Below are 9,777 nucleotides of genomic sequence, written 5' to 3'. Positions count from 1 at the left end.
CGGAAAAAAGGCGGCCCTAAAAGAACTTCATATTTTTTATGCTCTGACAGCGACTTGGGTGGTCCAAAATGGCCGCCAATGATGTAATATAGTGCTCTCGCGCCGACTATCCCACCACGGAGACGTCACGGCAACCTATATAGAGGTAAAGCTTCTCTTTCTCTTCCTCTTCTTCTTTCTCTTTCTCTTTCCATTTCTCCTTCTCTTTCTCTCCTTCGTGTTATTATCTCCCTCTCTGTATTGTTTCTTCTTCCTCTAACAACCTTTGCCCCCTTCCGCCTCCGCTCGGCTTGACGGAGACCGCGGCACACCTAAACCCTTAACCACCTACTTCTAACCGCACGGGTTCCTCGGATCCCATTGCCGGCCTCTCCCGGGGCATGTAATTACTCGACGGACGATGTCTTTCGGCCCTTTTGCTCCTCGACCGTATTACCTTCTTCGGCCGCGCTCAGCCGCATGGCCAAAGCTGTCGCGCGGACAACACACCGGATCGCGTGGCCTTTTTTCCCTCGACCTGATCGCGATTTTTCTCTACTCTCAGGGGTGAGTTCGTGAAATCGTAAGAAGTGCAGCTTTAGAGGGGCGAGTGAACTGTGCAGAGGTGCAAAAATCGAACCAACACTTTGTTTCTTTCCTCTTTCTTATTGATTTAGGATTAAAACGTCGTAGGATTGAATGGGAAGATTCGTAGGAATGGAATTGTTTGACCTGAAATTATTCTATAACCAGGAAAGATTACGGTCGGAAAATGCCTGCTTTATTGTGGAAACTATAGAATTATCTTATTATTTTATACGAGTGTTTTAATTTCGTTACTGTAGGATCTCACGGAGGACTGATTATTTAATTCGTCGATACTTCCGGTCACCAGAGACCGATAATAAAATACATTTATTTTACATTCATGTAGATATAGTTAAGAGCTATTAGGATTATCGTCATCCAATGAAAAATTCATTAAGTTTTTCAGTTAAGAGCAACAGCGATAGGCAGGAAATCGAAAGAAGAATATTTTCATTAGAGTTTTCTCATGTGTTTAAAATAATCGAAATTTTCAGTGAAACTTCAAATTGATACATCGATATCGAACCCACTTCCCACTGTCGTTCAAGCTTCCGTGCTACAATTATCGTCTGTCGCTTGAGGCCGCTTCGCAAGCGTCGTAATGGCGGCGAAGCCCTCGGGAAAGTTCGACACTTCCCTCGCCATATATTTATGAACGCATTGTGTCTTTTATCATTGCGAAACGAACGAGTTTATCCAGTTACTTGCTGTCAACAGTAAAGGAATTAACTCTGAAAAATACTACGAAGCATATTTTCACCAGAGATAATCGACTCGTCTTTCCACTTTGTTTACGATCCTCGACTACACACGTGCAGCAACAGGCGACGCTGTTGAAACGAAACAACAAACGTAGAGCCCGCCTTTTCGCCTAATCTCAAAGAAAATCTTGCAAACCGTGCTGAGCGTGCACAGGTACCTCAGGTCCAAAGTTCCACGCGATATTTAACACAGAAAGTATGGAATCTGGAAACTGATACTAGAACGATTCGTCACGCGGCATAGTTAAAAGAACCGCACGTTTCCCTCAGGTAACATTCCAAAAACTCGAGTCGAATCCGATGTCTCTCGATCGGTTCGTCGCTTTAAATATTATGACTTCGGCGTTTGTCACACCGAAGAATTTGTTCGACGAGCAACACCAGGCCGATTTTCCCATAGCCCTAATTCTGAAAGGAAATTGTAAACGTAACAAATTTGACGATCGGCAGATTTTTTTTAACCGATCGATCTTTGGCTGGATTTTTGCAGTTCTTGGCCATCGAATTAAAATTTCGCATCTTCGATTATAGTATATTTTGGTAGTCTTTGTACTAATTAATTAAAAAAGAATTAAATTTTTAAAATGTCAAATTTTATAAAATGGATATGATTTCCTAACAACGAATTTGACGTTATAATAATACGACAACTTGATGATACAAGTACCTACTTATACAGAACAGATCATTATAGCGTCGTATACATATATAAATTATTAACATATATATGTACGACGTTGTAGTAAGAAACTTTACTGTTAAAATTCGCTCATACTTCTCACTTGTACCAAAAAAGCGAAAAGCATTAAAAATATCAAATTTTCCTAACCAAATGGATCGATGCATACGAAATTTCATTTCGCTTCGAGGATTAAATTGAGAGGGCCAATTCTACCATCTATCGAATCGTGTTCTAACGTCAATTGTCAACTACTAGGCAACTAAGTGATTGCGGATTATGTCAATACGTGGTCTTAGCACATTATGTCAACGTGTTCAAAGCACCTAATCTATATTGTTTTCTTGTTGTTTGGACTTCTACCTTTAATTTAGTAAAAAATTTCTATCGATTAGTTATTTAGTTTCGTTTTTATCCCAATGTAAAAATGGAAGAATGAGACGCGCATTTCAGACATATTTTATTGTATCATTTCCGAAAAGGCAAGAACGTATCGCAGGCACACAAGAAGTTATGTGCCGTATATGGGAATGAAGCCTTGAAAGAAAGGCAGTGTCAAAATTGGTCTGCCGAATTTCGTTCTGGTGATTTTTCACTGAAAAATGCTCAACGATCTGGCCGTTCAGTTGAAGTTGATGAGACCCATATCAAGGCCATTATCGATTCAGATCGTCGTAGCACAACGCGTGAGATTGCAGAGAAGCTCAATGTATCGCATACATGCATTGAAAAAAAATTAAAACAGCTTGGCTATGTCAAGAAACTCGGTTTATGGGTCCCTCATCAGCTTAAGGAAATTCATTTGACGCAACGCATTAGCAGCTGCGATTCGCTTCTGGAACGCAACGAAATTGATCCATTCCTGAAACGACTGATTGCTGGCGACCAAAAGTGGATAGTTTATAACAACGTTAATGGGAAAAGATCGTAGCTGATGCAAGATGAACCAGCTCAGACGGTACCAAAAGCTGAGATTCATCAAGAAAAGATTATGCTGTCAGTTTGGTGGGATTATAAAGGAATTCTGTACTTTGAACCTTTACCAAGAAACCAAACGATTAATTCAAACGTATACGTTCAACAACTCGCCAAACTGAGCGATGCAGTTGAAGAAAAGCGGCCAGAATTGGCAAATCGTAAGACTTGTTTTCCAGCATAATAATGCAAAGCCCTACACATCTTTGGTCACTCGCCAAAAATTACTGGAACTTAGGTTGTTCTATGATCATAGAATAATAGTTATAATTATAGTTATAATTTCTCTATAGTTATAATTTCGTCGCGAATGAACGCGATTTCCCGAGCCAAGGAAACGAAAGAAACGTCGATTCACAGAATAATATGAACGGAACTGAACAGCGAAAGAGAATAATCATGGCAACTTTCTTCATTCCAGGGTCATCGATCATCCAGTTCGGAGTAAACACCGCGAAAGAAGAAATTCTCGATGCTGGACAACGTTAATATCAAGATGAGAGAGCGTGGAGCGGTTTCTGCTGATCGGAGAAGTTATTGTTCTTGCACGACGTCGCCATATTACCAGCGAAAACAGCTACTTCTGGGATAATCCGTCGAAGAAGCAAGCTACGTCCGGATCATTGAAGCACCACCATTTGCGCCGGATCGCTAATTCCACGCCCATTCTATGCTTTACTGCTGGTCGACCGATGGATTCAGGATATTTCTTGAAGCAACGTTTGGGAAATCTTCCACAGAACGGAAACCGATATTTCTGACGACCGTTTGCGGTTTCAGCGGCTCGTTTCTCACCAGGAAACGGCTGCTTACCGACAGATTTTTGATGAGTTCGATCCACGGAAGTCCAGCCATTGGTCAATTTGAGACGTTGTTGTTACAGATACAGAAACTTCTTTCATATTTTTTGCTCCTGTTTTGTCCTTCAAAACGCTTTATATATATGTATATAGTACATATAATATTTTTTCCATTCTTAATTCTATACTTTTTTCAATCCTACTGTATTCTTTGAGCCGTTCTAAAATGGATCATTTCAATCGCTTAATCGTGTTTTTCCTATTTGTGAGAAATGGTTTACATCTGGGTTAGTTTTAAATTAAAAACGCTTGAAAGACTCTTTTAGACTGCGAAAAAAATTATTTTCTCTTAATTGTAGATGGTAGAAACACTTTTTCGAGCGGTTTTGCAAAGAACACACAACGCGCTAAAATTTAAAATTAGTTTCATTAAAAACAGATACTTTTATCATTTAGTTAACTAATAATCTATAAAAATATACATAACATGGAGTATGGAATGGTTAAGTATAAGCATGCTAAAACAACGTTGCTTGCTAAAACAACAGTGAAATTTTAAAACGAAAATTCAAAAGACCATAATACAAAATTGGGATGCCTATAATAGAGACCATAATGTGTTAAAAAGGGAAGTTGGCAAATAAAATACGTTCTCTGATATTGTTTTCTTGTATATGGTATAAAGTTGAATAAAATGGTTTTGAAAATGGTCTGGTTGAAATGTTCTTGTTATTAAGAAAGCACGATTAAAGTATTAGCAGTAAATCGTTGGTAGCCATTTATGCGAAGTCCTACCGATGCTTCTTACCTCCTTGTACCCGCCAGTTGTCCCCGTTTTCACAAAGAACTTTATTCAATAACGCAATTAAGACCACGGCAATGGAACGTTCGCGTGTAACGATCGAATTAAGCGCAACGAAACGTTCTCGGTCCAAAACTAAGTACCCCACAACCGTAATGCATTTCGGATTGCAAGTTTCTAAATAAGAAGTTGAGTCGCGTGAAACCTTCGTTAAAAATCCCATTTGTTCCTAGTACGTCGGTGTAAACCATAGTGATTAAAATGATTTATTTCTTCGTTTATATTGTAATCACAGTATCGTTCGATATTCTGCAGCTAAGATGGTATTCCATTTATCTAAACCCATTGAAGAACAGACAGTTCGTAGAATAGTAGCAGTTCACTGATCTTCCACGCTACTTTCACACAAGTTCACGTTCGGATAAGTGATCTCAGCCTAAAGGAATCTGTTTAAACATGCGGACAATTGAATTCTCTTCTAGGTTTCTATAGAAAACCGCTCCTAATGCCAATTGCGTGGATATTTTTACGTGAAAATTCACACAAACAATTTTGAACGTCCAAGCTTCAACTCACATTTACGATTCATACATCAAATACATACATACATACATTCGCATACAATTCATACATATCGATCATTGGCTTTGTAAAAACTCATAGACAGAGATGAAAGAGCTTAACAAACGCGCACGATTACGCAACGATAATTACTCGAGTATTACAATACATAAAATAGCATTCCGTTAAACAAAACTCGTACAACAAAATTCCACTGTATCATATTGATACATATCATATTGATATCTAGAACTATACTTACCCTAATCGAGAACAGTCGGTATCTTCTTCCTTCTTGCTTATCAATTTCAACGCGCATTCGTGCCACGCTTGAGGAACACACAGGCGAAGGAACACGATACGAAGCGAACACACAGTAACGATAATAGGGAACGAGAGGCGATCCAAGTGTTCGCGGCGGTTTCAATCTCTGTCGGGATCGGTATTAATATTTATCGAGCGTTTTCGAGGCGCAGTAAATATGGAGCGAAGCCGTGGTGCGGCGCGTACGATAATTTCATTGCTTAATTCGAGCGCGCCGAGCATCTGGCCCAGAGGGTCGAGCGAAGAGGGCGCAGAAAATCGGCCAACGCCACGCGTGCTCGTTCGTTTTTCGTGGCCGCGAAATCACCAGACCCTCGCTGAAGATACCCGATGGCTGTAAACAATCGTTTCGTACCGGCCGAAAAATATTACGTCTTCATGGACACCGAGGTTACGCGGTCGCTATAATTTTGTGATTAAACTCCTTCTGCCATGCTGTGTGTGCGTGGCCGTTCGCCTGTTTCCTCTCTACATATGCGTTTATCCTGTATCGACGATAAGGAAAGAGGAACGAAAGAAAGGTAGCGAAAGAGAGACAAAAAGGAGGGTGAAGAAGAAGGGGGAACGCGAAGGCCGTGGATCGATCGATGATAATGATCCCGTTGATGATAGCTCGCTCGTTATTATACGCGTCTCATCGGTTAAACGAAAGAGGAAAGACGTACCTATAAAGAGATGCAAAAGGAAGAGAAAGAAGAAAAAAGGAAGGGAGAGTGGGATAAGAGGTGCGTTCGTGTTTTAAGAGCTGGAAGCGATTGGTCGACGCCATTACTCACACCGTTTGCGCCTGCCACATGGCTCGATGGATCTTTTCTTCTCTGCTCGAGCCCCTGTTCCACTTTCTTCGTTCTTCTTTTGAGTTTGTAACTTGCACTTTCACGGGTATCCGATGTGCATGATTGTTAGGCTACGTGCGTGCATTTGTTGTCACGTGTGCTTGAATGAAAAAATTATGGAAGTTTGTTAGATAAATGGAAGATTGTCGGATAGCGTCGGATAGAATTTATATTATTTATCGCATTAATACACTGTATCTCTGATCTTTTATATCCTTGCATTATATATTTCTACATATTAACACGAATTACCTTTGTATCAACGCTTGCACTCCTATGTCGAGTGTGACTCGACATTAGTTTTTAGCTCAGGAGCTCCTTTGTCGAGTCCGAAACGTGCGAAGAAAAAGCAGGATTGCGTCCTGGAAATTGTTTCAAGATATATCATACACTTAAAAATTACAAAATACAACAATAGCGTGAATAAAACTGGTATTTAAGTGAATTTCTTTCTTACCTTATTTATTTAAATTGTCCTATTTTTTAGTTAAAGTAAATTTCAAATAAAACACTTAAAAGCGTTGGGAGCTTCTGCTAACGAAATTGAAACAAAATTCGGAGTGCAAAGGGTTTAAGGAACGAAATATGCCGTGTTTGAAACATCCTTTCCTTCTTCCAGAAAAATAGATAGTTTTCACTATAAAAAAGAAGAACATAGAAGACATTATTTATTCTTGTTGAAAAATCAAACTCTGGATACGATAGAATGAAATTGTAACGCTAATTTTTATAGATTTGAACTGTTTTTTGCTTACATACTGCTAAATCTGATTTTATCTCTTGCCTTACCTTGTATTTGTACGAGTATGAAAAATCTTAAGCTGGTTTTACAGTTACTTTTTTCCTTAACACGCGATACTTCTGGTACTTTGACATTTCGCAAAGGACATAATCTGATTGCATAACGCGCGATTAATTTCCGATGTCTTCACACGACAACAACCGTCAGAAAATTCTAACTTTCCATTTCTCGGCCGTCTATTTGGATTCGTCATATCGTCTCATATTCACAGACAAACAATATGGTGGCAGCTCGTTGGCTACGCGAAACGATCCGTCAAATTGGCCTTATCGCGCTGTGTCTGTGCGTTTATGCGAACCCTGCCATTAGCGGGAAACCGACGCGCGTCAATCCGTTTTAAAAGTGGTGCGTCAAACTCGCACGCCAGCACCAGGATCCCAAGGAACACGTGCACGCTCGTCGAAGGGAAACGTGTTCATACGACTCGTCAACGGCTTGTTAAACACGACGATGGCGCGTGAACACCGTACACGAACAGAAAGTTCAACAAGGGTTCATCGACTGGAACCGTGCATCATTGCAAATGAATTCGCGTGCAGCATTTAGGTAACTTAATCGTATAATAGAACGCCTATTAGTATCCAGAAAAACTGGAAACCACTTTAAAAACAACCATCTATTACACGTGTATTCGATTTCTGAAGATTAACGATTCTAGATAGTTTAAGATTTAACTTTAACCTTTCGTAATATGTGATCACGTTTCAGCACCAATGAATTTTTATTTAGTTAACGAGGCAAGCGAGTAGGAGACAATTTTATTCGAACGTTCTTTTGATATAGTAGCGATAAAGCAGCGTGGTGTTGCAGAAGTACAAGAAACGCGGCTTATCTTTGTGCGCTTTGGAAGACTACGAGTATCCGAGGCTCTGCAAAGATTAGCTTCCAATCTACGAGGCAATGTATTAGGTCGTTCGAAAAGTTTCTTTCATTTTATAAGGAAATAATGGATGCACAACATTTTCCGCTTTATATTATTTTATCGAATTACGTATGATCCATTTTGTTCTATAAAGATATAGATCACAACATTCGACAGAGCAGGTTTCATGTTTCTATAAAGATGCATCGTTGTAAAAGACGTGTCTATAAAAGAAAGACACTTTTTGGACAAACTAATATTTCTCGATACATTGCTTCTATTTTGTAATATTTTCTGTACCACTTCGATCTTCCGTTCCATCACGGCATGTAAAAAGTATGTTTCTGTGCAGCGCACTAAATAATTGCAAACAATTTCTTCATACTCGAAACGAAGTATCAGAATAGTAGATATGTTACGTCCGGTGACTCTTTACATCAAACAGAATTCATCCCTCGGTCAACGCGGCCACTCGTTGTGCAAATATAATTAGTCGGACCGTAATAATCGTAAGGAACTGTCATAAACCTAAGCTTTTCAATTTTACCGTTAAGGCCGTTAATTGGTATAAAACACCTTCAACTCAAGAGGTTCCTTATGGCTATTGCTCCATCAGGTAAAAAATGAGAAAGTCATTTTCACCCGCACGCAACCGGTGGTGGGGCGACCAACACCCAGCAATAGTTTTCCTCTGCGACAGCATCCTCACCGAACTTCACTGATTCATCATCTTCAGATCAGTCAACATCTCTTCACTGTCTATATCTACTTTAGATCAGTCATCTGTTTAACCTATTTGTGTACAAGTTGTTGAAATAAAGTGTAAATTGTAATTTGTTAACTCAGTGTTATAATCAATTTAACCACCTCTATTATCCTAAATGAAATAGGGGATCGATCATTTCGTGGCGCCGATTGTATAATCGTAACGAGAATTTACGACTCCTGTTGACGCGCTTCCTCGAGATCGCGTCTCTCCGCGGACGGTCGAACAAGATATAAAATATGAAATAAGCTATGAATAGATACTATAATATAAATAAATAATATAATATAAGTAAAATATTAAAAAATCAAGTTAAATTACAAGTTAGAAAAAAGTACAATTATACCGGTGCTTGAATAACTTACTTAACCTATTTTTAAAAAAGTGATCAAAAACAGGCTAGAAGGACGTAATTAATTAATCGTCTTCTTATTAAATTTCCATAAAAGTTAAACCATTCGATTTTTCTCGTCATCAGCATGGAATAAAACGTGTCTCAAAATTGCTCTTTTCCGTCAAACACGAACCTGTAACCTAAAGATTTTCATATTATTTCATATTATTCGACCAAGATCAAATAAATCTTAAAGAACTTAAAAAAAATTTGTTCAATAAGAATATTGATGATGAACGTTGAATAATTAAAAAGATAAAAAGGTGGAACATCAGATACGAGAATTTTTGGATCGATTGAATCGATGTTCGTGGGCCATGACGCAACGACGCGACGCGACATGACAGTCTTTTTGTCCAGAACGTTATGAAGATGTCGCTGAACAAACGCCACCATGGAGACGTGCGAAGCGTTTACAAAACGCTTACGCGTACCATGGGCCGCGTACACATCAACGCCGGTCGCATTATCTGATGGCACCGACATACGTCTTCGCTGTCAGCCGATCGTTAAGGGAACAATCAGACATGTCGGAGACGGATCGGCTGCCAACCACTTCTACCCTTCCTCTCTTTGATCGCAATCCTCTTTTTCCTTCTTCACTATTCTTTTATTCCTTCCTGTGACACATCTTTCCATTCGCAAACG

The 9,777-nt window shown here is 39.3% G+C and overlaps 1 long non-coding RNA gene across 1 annotated transcript in view; it reads right to left on the bottom strand.

Moving 5' to 3' along the window:
* The window catches only part of LOC117151621, an 8,789-nt gene extending 2,102 nt beyond the window's left edge, over positions 1–6,687 (bottom strand). Inside the window, exons 1-2 of the long non-coding RNA XR_004461665.1 lie at positions 6,558–6,687; positions 6,248–6,405 (exon numbers count right to left, since the gene is read on the bottom strand). This is a non-coding gene — a long non-coding RNA (uncharacterized LOC117151621). The remainder of the gene's footprint in view (positions 1–6,247; positions 6,406–6,557) is intronic.
* Between the last annotated feature and the right edge of the window lie 3,090 nt (positions 6,688–9,777).

The sequence above is a fragment of the Bombus impatiens genome, unplaced genomic scaffold (genome assembly GCF_000188095.3).
Source record: "Bombus impatiens unplaced genomic scaffold, BIMP_2.2 scf_0319, whole genome shotgun sequence".
Classification (NCBI taxonomy): Eukaryota; Metazoa; Arthropoda; class Insecta; order Hymenoptera; family Apidae; genus Bombus; species Bombus impatiens.
Note: the sequence above shows the minus strand (reverse complement) of the source record. Positions and strands in the feature narration are given on the sequence as shown.